This window comes from Nicotiana sylvestris, chromosome 9, assembly GCF_000393655.2.
Source record: "Nicotiana sylvestris chromosome 9, ASM39365v2, whole genome shotgun sequence".
In the NCBI taxonomy this organism is placed as follows: Eukaryota; Viridiplantae; Streptophyta; class Magnoliopsida; order Solanales; family Solanaceae; genus Nicotiana; species Nicotiana sylvestris.
Window position 1 is genome coordinate 31,884,106 of NC_091065.1, and position 16,011 is coordinate 31,900,116.

The following is a 16,011-nucleotide window of genomic DNA, read 5'->3' on the forward strand; positions in this document are numbered from 1 at the left end:
ATAAATATTCTCCTGTCAGCCCCTTATTACTTGTCTTCTCCTATTCCCCTTTTCTTAATTTCTTGCAACTGAAGCTCTGATATATGGACATTATAATTTATCACTATTTACCAACCTCTTTCCTTGTGTATCCAGATCCTCAAAATAATGACACTCTACAGGCCCAACATCCAGTGCATAATTTGCCATATGATCAGCTAACCTATTGCCTTCTCCAAAGGTGTATGATACTGTTACATTGCCTCTACTCATGAGATCCCTAATCTCCTCTACAATTACCCCTATAGCCCAAGGAGGCTTTCACTCTCCAGTTATTACATTCTTTAGAAGCATTGAGTCAGTGTGTAAGTCAATTAGGACATAGTCATTGTCTAGAAAAAACTTCAGATCTTCATATACAGCTTTTGCTTCTACAACTGTATTCGAACTTTCAGGGATCTCCTTACCACAGGCGTACACCACATCTCCTTCTTCATTCCTCAACACATATCTAATAGAACTTCTACCTGGATTGCCTCTAGCTGCTCCATTTGTGTTAACTTTGATCCACCCTTGGCTAGGTAGTTCCCACAAAACTTTAGTATACTTCAAGATAGGAGTGTAATCCTCCATCATCTTAAGCATATCTAGCCATCGAGGGGGAACATTTTGAATTCCTGGCTTCCTTAGCTTGATTAGAGATTGAATGGTAGAAAATACCTGGTATATTACTCTATTAATTGTGACTGCATCCCCATATTTATAACTATTCCTTCTTTTCCATAATTCCCATACGATCACAGATGGTAGAGCTTGCATAATAGGCTTCAGTCTATGAGTAACATCTGCAGTCCAATATCTAACAATTGCTTGATGCAAAGTGATTCCTTCCACAGCAATACCTGCATGTCCCAGAAAAAACTTCCATACTCTATTAGCAACATAGAATGTAAAAAAGGTGTTGCGTAGTCTCTTCCCTTGGCTCACTACAACACCAACATTTGGATGCCATCAGGTATCCTAGTCTTCTGAAAAAATCATCAAAAAGCAATTTATTCTTCCATAGATTCCACATAAAAAAACCAATCTTGAAAGGAAAACCTTTGACCCAAATATTGCTGTATGCATTGCATGGTTCTTGTCTTCTTCTTAAATATTCCCAGCTTGACTTAACAGAGAATTCACCCCTAGTTTCTAGCATCCAAACAGGTTTGTCCAGATTCCCATTTGACACAGGTGGTTGTATGTTGTCCAGAATGTGTGAAGCAAGATCTTTTGGCAAAATTTCCCTGATCTTATCTTCATCCCACTGCCCATCATAGACCACATCATATATGTTATTAATTGTTTCATCGCACACAAAATATGGTGGTTTTACAAAGTACAAAGCACCTAGACCTGTCCAATTCTCAAACCAAAACAAAGAAGACCCCATTTTAGGTTGCCAAAAGATCTGGTGTTCAATGATCTCCCTACATTTCAACATCTTTCTCCAAACATGTGATCCATATCTCCAAGGCACCACCATTGGATTGATTTTTTGGAATATTTTTGGCTCATAAAGGAGCTCCATAAACTTGGCTTTGTTCTGAAATTCCACCACAGCTTGCAGAATAAAGCTGTGGACATATCATGTAGTGATCTGAAACCAACACCCCCCCCTCTTCACATGTTAAGCATAGTGTATTCCAGGATGCCCAATGTCTACTTGCAACACCAATTGAATTGCCCCAAAAAAATTGTGCAAAGATTTTATGTAACATGTTAATCACATTTGCCGGGGGATTTACTGCAGACAGTAAATGAATGGGCATGCTCTGAAGAACATGCGATATAATAACAGATCTCCCTCCAATAGATAGTAGCTTCATTTTCCAGTTCTGTAATTTATCCATCACCTTTGTTATGAGCCCTTAGTAGTAATCCATTCTCCTTTTAGTATAAAATATTGGACAACCTAAGTATGTAAATGGTAAATCTTTCCTAAGAATACCAGTAATTCTCTGAACCTTGTCCACTACCTCATCACTAGAAGAATGATGCAAATAGACAATTGATTTACTCTTATTGATAAACTGACCAGACGCTGCTTCATACACTGCTAACACCTCCATTATAAGCTGCAATGAAGTGGCATCAGATGAGGAAAATATAATTGTATCATCTGCATAAGCAAGATGATTTATCTTTGGACTCCACTTAGGCATCCCAAAACCACAAAAGTATAGATTTTTGTGTAGGGCATTCAATCCTCTAGACATTGCTTTAGCTGCGAGAATGAACAGTATAGGAGACAATGGGTCACCTTGTTTCACACCTCTGGTTGATCTAAAAAAACCATGGGGCTGTCCATTCAAAAGAACAGAATACCAGTTGTTTGATATTATCCCAAATACCAAGCCTATGAACCTCTCACCAAATCCCATCTTCCTCAGTACCTTTGTTAGAAATAACCATGACAATCGATCATAAGCTTTTGTCATATCAAGCTTTATGACAACATTTGGTCCTGCCTTGGTTCTCAAACGAATGTTTGTGATTATCTACTGAGTTAGCAAGATATTTTCAACCATACTTCTCCCTTTTACAAAACCTGCTTGCTCATCTGATATTAGGTTAGGTAGTAAACCTACTAGCCTCTCATGAATTACTCTGGAAAAAACCTTATTGATGAAATTACTTAGGATAATAGGTCGCATATCAGAGAATGATACAACTTCCTTTTTTTAGGTAACAGAACCACGTTTGTATGTGTAATGTATCTGGGCAGTTCATGTCTATTGAAAAAGGCCTTTACCATCTCTACTATGTCATCTCCAATTACATCACAACATGTCTGAAAAAAGCAGCTTGAAAACCCATCTGGCCCTCCTGCACTTTCTCCATTTAGGCCAAAAACTGCAAATTTAACCTCCTCTCTAGTAGGTTGTTACACCAGTTGTGCATTCTGAAAATTATCCACCATGGAAGAGACATAATCCAATATTCCAAATGCTATAGGGACTGACTCCTCGTGGAATTAAGCTTGGTAAAATCTGATTGCCTCAACAGCCATGTCTGCATTATTTTCCAACCAGTTGCCAGCATTGTTCTGTATCCTTTTCAGTTGTAGCCTCTTCCTTCTACCATTCACTTGTGCATGGAAAAATTTTGTGTTTTTATCACCATCCTTGAACCAGTTCATACCAGCTTTTTGCTTCCAGAATATTTCTTCCAAAGCTAAGTATCTGATCAATTTAGCTTGAATTTTCTGCAATCTCTCTCTATTCTAAAATGTTGGGTTCCTTTCAAATTCTACTTCATTTTGCTAGGACCACTTCTTCCAAACTTGCTATCTTCTGAAAAATATCCCCATAAGTAGCCCTACTCCCAACAGTTAAAGCCTTCTTCAGTCTCTTTAGCTTCTGATTGAACACAAAGAAAGGGTCCCCTACAAAATCTGATTTCCAATTTTCCTTAACCACTTCCATGAAAGCTTTGTGTTTTGTCGAGAAGTTGAGAAATTTGAAAGCTTTTTTGATTGTGACCTCATCTGTATTACAGGTTATCATCATAGGGCTATGGTCAGACCCTATTTTTGATAAATGTGATACTTCTATAGTAGGATACAACTGCTGAAGCTCCAAATTCCCCAAACATCTATCAAGCCTCTTAAAAATACAATCCTATCCACCTCTCCCATTCCACCAAGTATAAATACTACCTTTGAATCCTTGGTCACTGAGATTGTAGATGTTGATACAATGCCTAAAATCATTGATCTCATTCAATGACACATGCAAACCTCCAAATTTTTCCTTTTCTTCCCAAATAACATTGAAGTCCCCCCTACTATCCAAGGATAAGACATATCCTTTTCCAAATTGTACAGACTATCCCACAATTCAATACGTTCTATTGAGTCACATTTTGCATATATAAAAGTGACAATAAAAGATAGCTGTGTGTCCAACTTTGTAAACTTCAAAGTTAGTTGATGTTCCAGGTCATATACTATTTCCACTCTATGATCATCATCCACAAATACCCAAATTTTGTTGGAAACATTAGAGAAAGCTTGCAGCATACCTATCCTTCTTCTATATCTTTCCAGCTTCTTCCTCTTTTGCTTTGGCTCCATAATTCCTATGAATTGGAAATGATGTTGTCTTTGCATTAAGATTAGTCTCTCAAAAGCTTGCATTGTCTTTACTGACCTCACATTCCAAATTATAGCATTCATCATTAATTGTGAGATTTAGATAGAGTCCTCCTTGTTTGGACCCCAGGTACTATACTTTGTGAGTCTTTTGAATTTTTCTTTTTCCCCCTACCAGCCGATTTTATTGTATCCAGGTGTCTAGGTGACAGGTCTCCTTGTATTGCCACATTCTTGAAATTCTATGTTGTAGCTTCTTCATTATAATCCTTACCTATGCCTACATCACCTGCTACATCGTCTGCTCCCAGTTGATCCCTTGGTTCTGAAAGATATTGTTGGGTTATAGTGTTTACCAATGTTGCATTCTTCTTTTCCTGCTGTTTTGTTCCTGATATTGTAATCTGTTCGGCTGCATTCTCCCATGTTCTTGACACACCACCTGACACATCAGTTCCTCCTACTGGTTTTTCAGGAGGTATATTGTGCTTTGCTGAAGGTAAAGTCTTATTAGGATCAGGACTCAACATTTGTTGATCACCTTCAACTTTTGCAACCATCTGGCCCCCTTCACCTTGATGCACCGCTTCTTCATTGACTCTGCTATCTTCCTGTGATTGTTGATTTTTTCCTTTGTTAAAACTTTGTTCCTCTTGATCATTCTCCTCATCTTCTGATTCTCCTTCTCCAATGGCACCAATTGGTAACTCCCCTTCTTCTGAGTCCTCTTCAGTTTGTTCAAGCCACAATTTGTTTCCACTTATTTGTAATCTCTCATCTTTAGACACCCATTCTACAGGATCAAACTCTATTGACTGAGAAGGGATTTCCTGACAAGACTGGTTGGTTGCCACATTATCTGCAAATGTCCTGCTCACCCATTGTGTTGTTGACTCCTTTGGTATTACATTGACTGCATCTTTTATCCCAGTAGTCTCAATACCCTTTCCTTTCTTGTATGAGGCCACCCCAGACCTAGGAGTGAAAAGAGTTGTATCAGAATTTAAAAAACCAGCCTCCTTAATAGTTTGTATAGGACTCCTCTTCTCCTGTTCTACCACAATAGCCAGTTGATTTTCTTTATTTGCTTCACCATCAACTTCCTGCAACGCAACAAATTTATTGGCAGTTTGAATTTGTTGATCGACACCAGTATCTAATCTTTCTACCCTTGTAGCCCCTTTATTATGTTGCCTATTAGCATTAGTTTGAACAATTTCCTTTCCTACAGTATCATTATTAATACTGGTAGCACCTGGAACCTGCTGCACATTAGAATTATCAATAGGCACCAATTCTTTCCCATTAGTTGGCTGAAAATCAACTTGCTGCACATTCTTTCTAACACAATTGTGCCTGACTTCCCTCCATTGTTCACCAGTAGGATTCACGTTCCCAACTACCCTTCCACTTGACAATATCATCAAAGGTTGATTTTGTTGTTCCTTGTTCTTCTCCTTATTAGTTTCTATAACTTTCTTACCTTGATCATTAGGCAACAATTCAGGATGTAATCTCCAACATTCAAACATGTCATGACCTTGCAACCTACATTCTTTACAGTATTTAGGCATCATATCATACTTTATATTAACCCATTCAGTCCTTATTTCTCTGGTAATTTCATTGTCAATATCCATCCTCACCATCTTAGGATGATCAACTAGTAAATCAACAAGCACCTTAACCCTTGCACAACTAGGCCTGGTCTTCTTTATTGTAGCCAAATCAAGATGAATTGGTTTCCCAATAGTTGAAGCTAGTGAAAACAACACTTCATTCACAAAGTATGTAGGTAACAAACCTGGGAATGAAATCCATGCCATGGCCATTGGAGTGTCTTCTCCAGCTTTAAATTTTGCATCAGAAATTAGAGGATGCAACTGATATTCACTGCCATATTTATCTTTAACATACTATGCACCCTTCGACACAAATTCCACGTAATCCTACCATAATGTCATATGAATAAGAACATGCATGTATCTAAGAAGCCACCCAATGTTGCATTCACCCTTTATTCCATATTGAGATGGAACAATGCGACGAATTTCCTGCAACTCAAGCCATCCATATGCAAATTTACGCACCACAGCATACTGCAATCCTTCAATTATATTCATGTGATCCACTTCTGCTTCTGTGAACTTGATTAAGGGCTACCCATTGACAAACGAAGGTCGCCTCATTGGAATGGGGTTAACAGTATCATGCACAGTCTTATTTACGTGCATGGGCACATTAATGGTACTAGGTTTAAGCAGCGTTGAGTAATCTATGGGTGTTTTTGTTTGTGTTTGAGGCTGGGAATCGATGGGGGAAGGTTGGGAGGGCTGACTAGCCATAGTTGAAGGCTGGTCGCCGGCCAGATTGGCCATTATTGGCAAATTGCCGGTGGTCTCTCTTGTATTGCCAAAATTGCCTAGAGAGAGAATCTCTGCCTAGGTTTAAGTTTTATGTAACACTAAGGTTTAATTATGTTTTATACACATAAAATTGGATCCTGTGTTTTTAAATAGTTGATTAAGTATTATAAATCATTTTAGCCCTTTAAATTAGTTTTCATAAACTATTTACTAACTTTTATAAATAAAATAGGGAAACTGGCAATTTAAATTTTAACCAAATTTGGCTTTTAATTATGGCCAAAATTGGACCCCAATTTCAATTAAAATCCGACCTACACCCTTTTAACCCATACCCAAACCCAGATCCCCACCTACTGTCTCTAGTATCGACCTTTGATCTACCAGATCAACAGTCCACATTGTTTCTTACCATTTTTATCCCAAATGACTCCCTAACCTAACTCATTTGTTACAATCCACCGCCCTTGAATCCCTTTTCCTCTCCAATTCTCTATGAAAACTAACTCATACCCAAGCTGCTGCCACCCAAACTAACCCTAATCCCTTCAATCCTCACTCGATCCATGGGCTCCCATGGCTGTTTGATACGTGTACTCGTCTCTTATGTCTCCTGGTTGCTCGTTGTTGTGATTTCGTGGAAAGAACTCGAATAGATCGAGTCCAGATCTTGTTTGAAACTCTTCAAAAGTCTGGTTGTGGTTGTGAGTACTGATTTCCTTCCGTTTTAGTTTGAAGATATGGGTTTTAATTGAGTTTCTTTCATCTCGGCTATTTTTGAAAACCCTAGTTTCACAGCTACTCGAATTCATTCAGATCTTTGTAGATCTGAAAGGGTTCGAGTATTATATGTCACTTTCTCTCAAAGATCTCCTATTCTGGTTAACTATTTCAACTCCATTCACTCTCTTCTGAAATTAGGGTTCGCCCTAAGTGTTTTCAAAAGGGTCTTTCTAACTTTTCAGTGCTTTGTTTCTTCACTATCTTGACTGATTCTCTTGTATATACTTGAAACCGAGATGTATCTATTTGTTGAAATGATTTTCTTCCGATCTTTTTCCGTTATTTTTTTATTTCTGTCAACCCAACATATTTAGTGATTTCTATTAAGGATTTTCTCTTGTTTTTCGTTTGAATCCATGAGTTTTTAACTGATTTTCTTTATCTCTACTATTTTCTGAAAACCTAGCTTGCTACTGATTGATTCTTCTCAGATCTTTATAGATCTGAGATGATTCAAGTATTATTAAGCATATTCCTATTTAAGTACAGTACATTTGATGTTTTGCTCTAACTAATCTCTATTAGGGTTTGAATCTATGTCTCTGGCTAATTTCTGCATCTTTGTGAGATTTTACTTAGCCTAATTTTTGTTTATGGAAGTTGAGCATTTATTTTTGAAAATTAGTGTTATTTTTAAAAAAAAAAGATTTTGGCTGATTCAGTTGCCCTGTTAAAAGTCCATATGCGTGAATCTTGTGTGTTTCCTTGTTTATGACCATAATTTGTCACACTGACCTTATTTGATTGCCCGTATAATTGTGTTTTCTTATTGATTACTTTGCATGGTATGATTGGGATTCTTTCCTTAATTAGATCCCTGCTAATACCGTTAATCAATTACCCAAATAAGGGGGTCTATTCCGAACCCCTTTAGGTGATTTGATTCTGCAATTTTTGTGATTGTCCTTAATTGATTGAACTCTGATTCTCTTTACCTTATTAGTTCTACTTCTAAAGTGCTATATAAACTCTCATTATGACTTCTTTAAATAGATGAACAATTAGTTCAGAAAACACACATACACACTCAAACTCTATTTTCTTTCTCTACTACTTGTGCTACTGCTTGTCTAGCCGGTTGAAGGACAAGGCTAGACTGTGGAACTCTGATTGCTTTACTTTTTCTGCACTTTGCTTTTACAACTGGTATGTTCCTAGTTCAACTTCTGAAATTCAACCCTATGTGTTCCCTTGTTTGCCAATCCCTGTCTCTTTCTGCACTAACTTAATGGTTCATGCTATTAAATTGCACTTCTTGTTTACTACTTTACTCAGCATGCTTAAAATTCTTCCCCCCTTGTTTAAATGTAATCAGCATGTTTACTTGTTCCTGTTTATGTCCCACAACTAGTATGTCTCCTAATGTACTTGATTAACACTCATCCATGACTGACTATGTGTAATAGGTCCCCTGCGTGACTACTCCCATACCTTGTCCCTATGTTTTATTACTGTCATTATTTCAAGCATGTTTTCTTTGAAGTAGTTGTTTGTGTTCTGAAGACCAATCAACCCCCCTTAATCACCCCTTGTGTTTGTTGGTCTATGTGCATCTCTTCTCAGCCATGATTATGCGTTTCTGATTTGGTCCCTCTATGTCCCTAACCCTTACTTCCCTGCGTGTGAATGATGAAATGATCCTATTTCTTTGAATTTGACTTGTGTGTGCTGATTTGTTCTAAGTTGTTGTTACTCCTATTCCCTCCTCCTTCCAAAACTGATTTTCCCTAAGGCAAAATCTTCTGTTGTTTTGCTAGCTTATTTCAAACATACTGTTCAAACTATTTTCCAACTCAACTCTTTTAAATCTATGTCAAGCACTATGACATATATTCTCAGATCATTAGGTTTTGCCTCTTTTATGTGAGCCTTTCCTTGGGACTCTTGAGCTCCCTCTAAACTTGGACATATGAAAGTTGGCCTTTCCACACTGCACTTATTCTATCTTGGCTATATAATCTGGGTGTGAGCACTGCTCGGGATCCCTTGAGGTCCTCAGAGAACTGTGACACACCTAGATATGAGGGAAAGCTATGAACAATATTGGCATTTGAGGTGGTTTATTACATAACTCATAAACGAAGTCCGAAACCGGATTCCTATAGTTGTAACTTCTTATTTTTCATTTCTGCTTATGTAATTCAATCACATGTTCTGTAATAATTTGTAAACAAGAATTGTGGTGGCTAGTGAAAAGGGATGGGAGAATATGCATGCAATAATTGTTAAGGGCAGAAAACATGTTATTAGGTTTATATTCCTAATTGTGCATTTAGAAACCATGCTCTTAGGTCTCGTGTTTATTGTTTCAGCATGTGCACCTTTACAAAAATCATGTGTTAAAATCTACTAATAATCAGCACTTTACTATTATGTTCTACGTTGTTATATGCATTTAGAAATCCTGCTCTTAGGAAATTCTGGAATCCTGTCATATGCATTTAGAAATCCTACTCTTAGGAAATTCTACGATCCTACCATATGCATTTAGAAATCCTGCTCTTAGAAAATTCTGCAATCCTGCCATATGCATTTAGAAATCCTGCTCTAGGAATTCTGCATCATGGGTTTTATACATCCATACTAGATACCATGTTTTTAGGATCTCATTTGTACTAAGTACATTCACACTTAGTGTAAACTGCTGATTCTAAAAAGGGTAAAAACAACTTCATACTTGAATATCCCATTTAAAATAACTGGTAATAGTTTCTGCATTCGTATAAACTAGAACAACATGCTCTTAGGGTAAAATAATTTCCAAAATATTTTAATAACTTGGGATAACTACTGTACATTACTTACGCCTAGGCAAGCCTTAGGTAATAACTTGAATAAAACTATAATTGCCTTTGTTTAATTATCAACTGTTAAAATCACTAGGCAAACCTGATTCGGACTTCTTTTCTGAGTCATGTGATAAATCTAGTTCTGATGTTATCATGTAAACACCCTGCTTTAGGATTTTAAATTCAGATCTTAATTGTGTATAAGTCATGTTGTCTATGTGCATTATTTGTGGAGGTATATCTAAGTCTTCTACTCGTTTCTGTGTTTTCCCCTTTTAAATGCAGTCCTACCTGTTTTGTATGTGGCTTTAGCATTTTGCCTTTAAACTTGAGGGTCTTCCTAGAACCTCCTTCTTATAGGATAGGAGTCCTAAATTCCTTAGGTACTTATAGGAAGGGACAAGTAACAACATGCAATAGGGGTCGAGACCAACCCTCGCTTTAATTACCTTCACGGGCGGGAAAGGGAAGATATGGATATGATGACCGGTGCGCTTATATCACGTGTAGCCCCTCTTTTGAGGAGTGTCATATCGAGTATTGCATTGATGTGATCAATATTACAAAAAAACCTAGGACACCCCCTTTACATTCATAAGCTTACCTAGATTGTAATTCCTTTCGCTTTTCACTACTTATTTTCAAACACTTGTGTATGTGAACTTAAATCCCCTATTATTTGAGCCCTACTTGTCTATTTGCCAATTGCACAAATTCACAAAAAATGTCTGGCCGGGAACCACATTAGTGGATCCTGAGGGGTGCCTAACACCTTCCCATTAAGATAATTTCAAGCCCATTACCCTATCTCTGGTTATCAAACATAGTTAGAAATGAACCCTATAGGTGTCCTAACGCGCCTTAAAATCGTTAGGTGGCGACTCTTCAAAATTGCAAAACCCCTTTCCCAAAAGGAAAGAGTTGTCCCAAAATGTCATAAACTCGATTTCGTAGAAGGAAAAAGGGGGCGCGACATCATGGCGACTCCGTTGGGGATTTTTAGGCTTTTACCATTTCAGATTGTTCTTGTGAATTTTTACCCTTCCTATGTGTAATTATTTGTTTAATTTCTTTAAGCATTTAATTTCTTCTTCAAAATAAAAACTGACATATCTTCCTTGTTTCTGTCTTTTAACTGCTGCTTCAAATTATGAAACTGCTGTATTTATCACTTTCTTAATGTGCAAATATGTGTCAACATGCTTTTAATTATTGCATAATCATGCTCAATATCATACTCCACTTGTGCCAAACAAATACTATAGAAACATTTGATGAGCGGTTGCGCTCTTCCTATATTATTACCCATTAAATTCGGAAAGGCTTATTTGCGGTAAAACTAGTCGATTAACGGTGCAGTCGACAGTTCTGTGCCTTACCCCTTGAGTTTTCCGCTCAAGTGTACTCGTCTAAAACCCCATAGAAACCTTACTCTGTTTAAATTGTGCATGCATTATGGTCAAACCTAGCCGGGTCAGTTATGTTGTCCACATAATGATCCTTTAAGATAACCTTGTCCAAAGTCCATTGGGTTTCCCAAACCCAAACTGACATCATCACGTTCTGTGCATTTATTTAGAGAACTAAATACTTCATGCTAATTGTTGATGTTAAATAGTTGAGTCTGGTGGGGGTAAGGGCCTAACCTTGTTTGCCTTGCATAGAGATGAGGCATGAAGTCCCCAAATTCGGCATGGTCACCAACATCCACCCAAGATTGCTAAGTTGGTGGGAAGATTTACATTCTAGTGGCAAAACCCTCATTAGAAAACATCTACGTAATATATCATCTCTCCTAGAGATCCAGCCCAATAAAAGGATAGTAGAAGCTGCTACCTTATTTTGGGATTGTGAAAGGGCCGTGTTCCACTTTGGGAACATCGAGATGACACCTTTTCTAGAGGAGATAGGAGGACTTGCTGGTCTAGTGTGGGAACTCCGTGTTTGCTAATGCCCGCGAACCGCACAGGTAAAGGTATCCTTAAAATGACGGGTTTGAAGAAAAATTCAGAATTGGTATGCCTAAAAAAATCATATATCCCTTTTGACTACTTGTACGAAAGGTATGGTCATAGTAAATTATACCGTACCTACCATGGTGAGTTTGCCATCATATCCTTGGGACATATCCATCGTAGGGTTTTCATCTTCATATGTTGCTTCCTGGGTCTGATCGTGTTTCCAATGAAGAAAGGGAGAATCCATACTTGGCTGGCTATGGTAACTAGGACCCTAATGGAGGGGATTGGTTAGCAGGCATTCAACATTGTACCCATGATCATTGCAGACATATAACGAGCCTTAGAGAAGTGACAACGAGGAGCGAAACACTTCGAAGGCTGCAACCTACTACTTCAACTTTGGCTCATGGAGCATCTCTAAAAGGGCGAATACCGATAAGAAATTCAGCGAAGGGACTGGGACGATCACATCGATTTCCACCACCCAAAGCGAATGAATTACATCCCTGACATGTTCGCTCAGCTTGAGTATGCCAAGGAATGGGTTGAGCTCTTTGATAATCTGACTGAAGAACAAGTTCAATGGATGTTCGAGTGGTTTCCGACAGAGGAGTTCATCACCCGATCCAGAGATGCACCTTTCCTGATACTGATTGGTCTAAGGGGAACATACCCTTACGTCCCTCTTCGAGTTATGAGGCAAGCAGGTAGGAAACAAGTCATACCCAGGGTCAACAAGATGATCCATTTTCGAGCTAACTTCCAAAATGGTGATAGTCCCTACAAATACCAAGCCCAACACATGTGGCATTACAAGATCGTAATGGGGAATGACACCATCGAGTCAGACAGATATCATGTCGGTTGTACCCCTTTCTACTTAGGTTGGTTGGAAGACAATTAGGATGGTCTGGGCTAGCCAGGGTTTGTTCAGGGTCACAGAATTATAGATGAAAAGGCCGAGGTGCAAGTCAAGTACAACCAGCTGCGCAAAAGGATCCGTGAGTGCGAGAGTGAACACCGCAAGATAAAGAATCCAACCAGAAGCTGATCGAGGAATGGAAATACATGGCTATCAGTGCCAATAAAAAGCTAGGATACTTGGAGTGAGGCATAGTAGAACTGGAGGGAAAATTTCTCAAGAGGGTTGAAGACTGTCAAAATGCTATAGGGACCGAAGGTGGACATCTAGCCAGAGCATACCTGCTGTTGGGACTTCGTGAATTGGGGAAGCTGTTCGACGGAGCCAAGGATGCTGGATCTGCTGAAGGTCCTTCTGGGACCAAATAGATAGGAATTTACTTTTTCACCTTTATAAATGTAATAATGCCAACGGTCATTAGTGACTTTTATTTCTTATTTATTTAGTGTCATTTTGGGATGCGCCTATTTTATCAATAAAATGAGGCATTTAGCATTCTAAGTTCTCCAAATCAATTTGTCACTAGGCCTACCTCGGGCATAAAGAGGTTCCCAAATTAGGGCACGCTCTACATTCCTACACTATGTGTTTAAATATCAGAATACTTTTTATAATCGTCACTAACTTGATTACCTTTTGTTTTATTTTTGTTTTTATTATTCTCCTCCCCAAAGGTTAGTTCGTGCACTCTAGCATCATCATCTTATTCCACGAGATCCAGGCGCCTTCCACCCACTTCTCCTCTTAGTCCTGTTAAAAGCAAGAACAAAGGCAAGATGGAAGATTTGAACAACATCAGGAAAGAGAACACTGCGGAACGGGTAGAGGTCACTGATGACCATGGTATTCGGGTTCCTAACGAGAATGTGTCACAACTTGAACAAAAATTGTTGAACTTCCAGGAAGATCTCGATCAGGTTCGATATCTGCAAACCTGTCATTTTTACTCAGCAACCCAGATACCAATTTCCCCAATGTTTAAAACCCTACACCTCCTCAAAATATCCCATAACAACAAAATTATCCCGTTTCTCAACCAAAGAACCAATGTAACACCTTCCATACCCCCAAACAACACTCCACTACTCATATAGAACCTAAAAACTCCATAAACGACCATTTCCACGCCCATACACCAGGCCACCATAACAATCCCATCTACGTGGAGACCATGCCACACTCCACCAAACCTACATCTTGCACACGTAAGTCTGATGAAATGGATCTTCTTATTAGGAGTTTACCTGAGGAACTTAATAAACTAACTAGTCGGATTCAAGGCGTTGAGGGAAGCAAAGGAATCGATGGGTTGAACTATGAAGATCTTTGCATACAGCTTGATGTCGAACTTCCTAAGGGGTACAAACCTCCTAAGTCCGAAATGTTTGATGGTACGGGTGATCCAAGGGCCCATCTGAGGACATATTGCGACAAGCTAGTCGGAGTAGGAAAAGATGAAAGGATCCGTATGAAGCTGTTCATGATGAGTTTGAAAGAAGATGTGTTATCTTGGTACATCAGCCAAGATACCAAGAAGTGGTAGAGCTGGGTAGGTATGGAATCTGACTTTATGGACAGGTTCAAGTTTAATACAGAAAATGCGGCAGACATGTTCAGTATCTAGAATCTAAAGAAGAATCCCATGGAGACATTTCGTGAGTATGCTACTCGCTGGAGGTCTAAAGCTGCTAAGGTCAGACCCGCCTTAGAAGAGGAGAAAATGAACAAGTTCTTTATCCGGGCTCAAGACCCACAGTACTCTGAACGACTGATGATGATTGAGAACCACAAGTTTTCCGACATTATCAAACTGGGTGAAAGAATTGAAGAAGGTATTAAAAGCGATATGGACAAACTTTGAGGCCTTGAAAGCTAAAAATAAGGCTTTATAGTCCGATGGTGTGTCCAAGAAAAGGGATGTAAGGGCCGTGATGGTTTCACAAAGGATCAAATCTCCCCTTAAATACCAAGCCTATCCAACACCTCCACTCATATACCAGCCAACCCCAAATTACTAAGCACTCTCATACCAAGCTCCACCGCCAACTTATAAGCCTCCCCCACCTCCTACATACCAACCTACCTTAACTAGATTCTCCCAACCTGCTCATATCTACCAAACTTACAATGATCAACCATCCCATTATCAATCACCCCATGCACGCCAAAATTTCCCTAGACCCTGACCTAATATTGATCGCAGACCTCCAAAACAATATATAACCATCGCTAAACCCATCGACCAGCTGTATGAGAGGCTCAAAGCTACTTGTTATGTCACCCCCATCCTTTCTACAACCCCTGAGAATCCTTCTCAGTGGGTTAACCCAATAAGTCCTGTCCATACCACTCCGGCATGTAATGGTACACCATCGATGAATGTCGCTCCTTGAAAGATGAGGTACAGTCTTTGATTGATAACAAAATCATTGTGGCAATGGAACCCATTCCAAACGTCCACAACAACCCTCTGCTAGACCATAAGGGTGGAGGTAATCACATGATTGAAGTAGAAGATGACTGGGATTCCGAGGGATCCATCAGGTTAATCGCAGAAGGTGATGATCCAAAGAAACCAACAGTTACTCTCAATCCGATCATAGTCCAGATCTAACTGTCTGAGGATGCTGAGGTAAATATGTAAATACCTCTTGAGTTTGATGTAGCACCATCCGCAAAGGCACCGACACCAATAGAGGCTAAATTCACATCTCCGAATAATGCACCCGCACCATTTGAGGTTGTAGTCTTGCCACCCGAGCCACATGTTTCATTCAAAGCGAGGATAGCTGCACCAATCCGAATGGCGATTTCAACCATGCCACCATTCTATACAAATGTTGTACCCTGGGATTATACAGCCGAGGCAAAAAGGAAAGGCAAGGTCAGAATTGAAGAAACTGTCGCAGCATAGGGTATGACAAGAACTGGTAGAGTCTATACCCCTGAACATCTAGCTGAATCAATAAAGCAGGCCTCCAATTGTCCACCCTCATTGAGACAGGTCCAGACGAGCTTTGGAGGAAAATACATGCCAAGGAATATTCGATCATCGACCAGTTAAACAAGACGG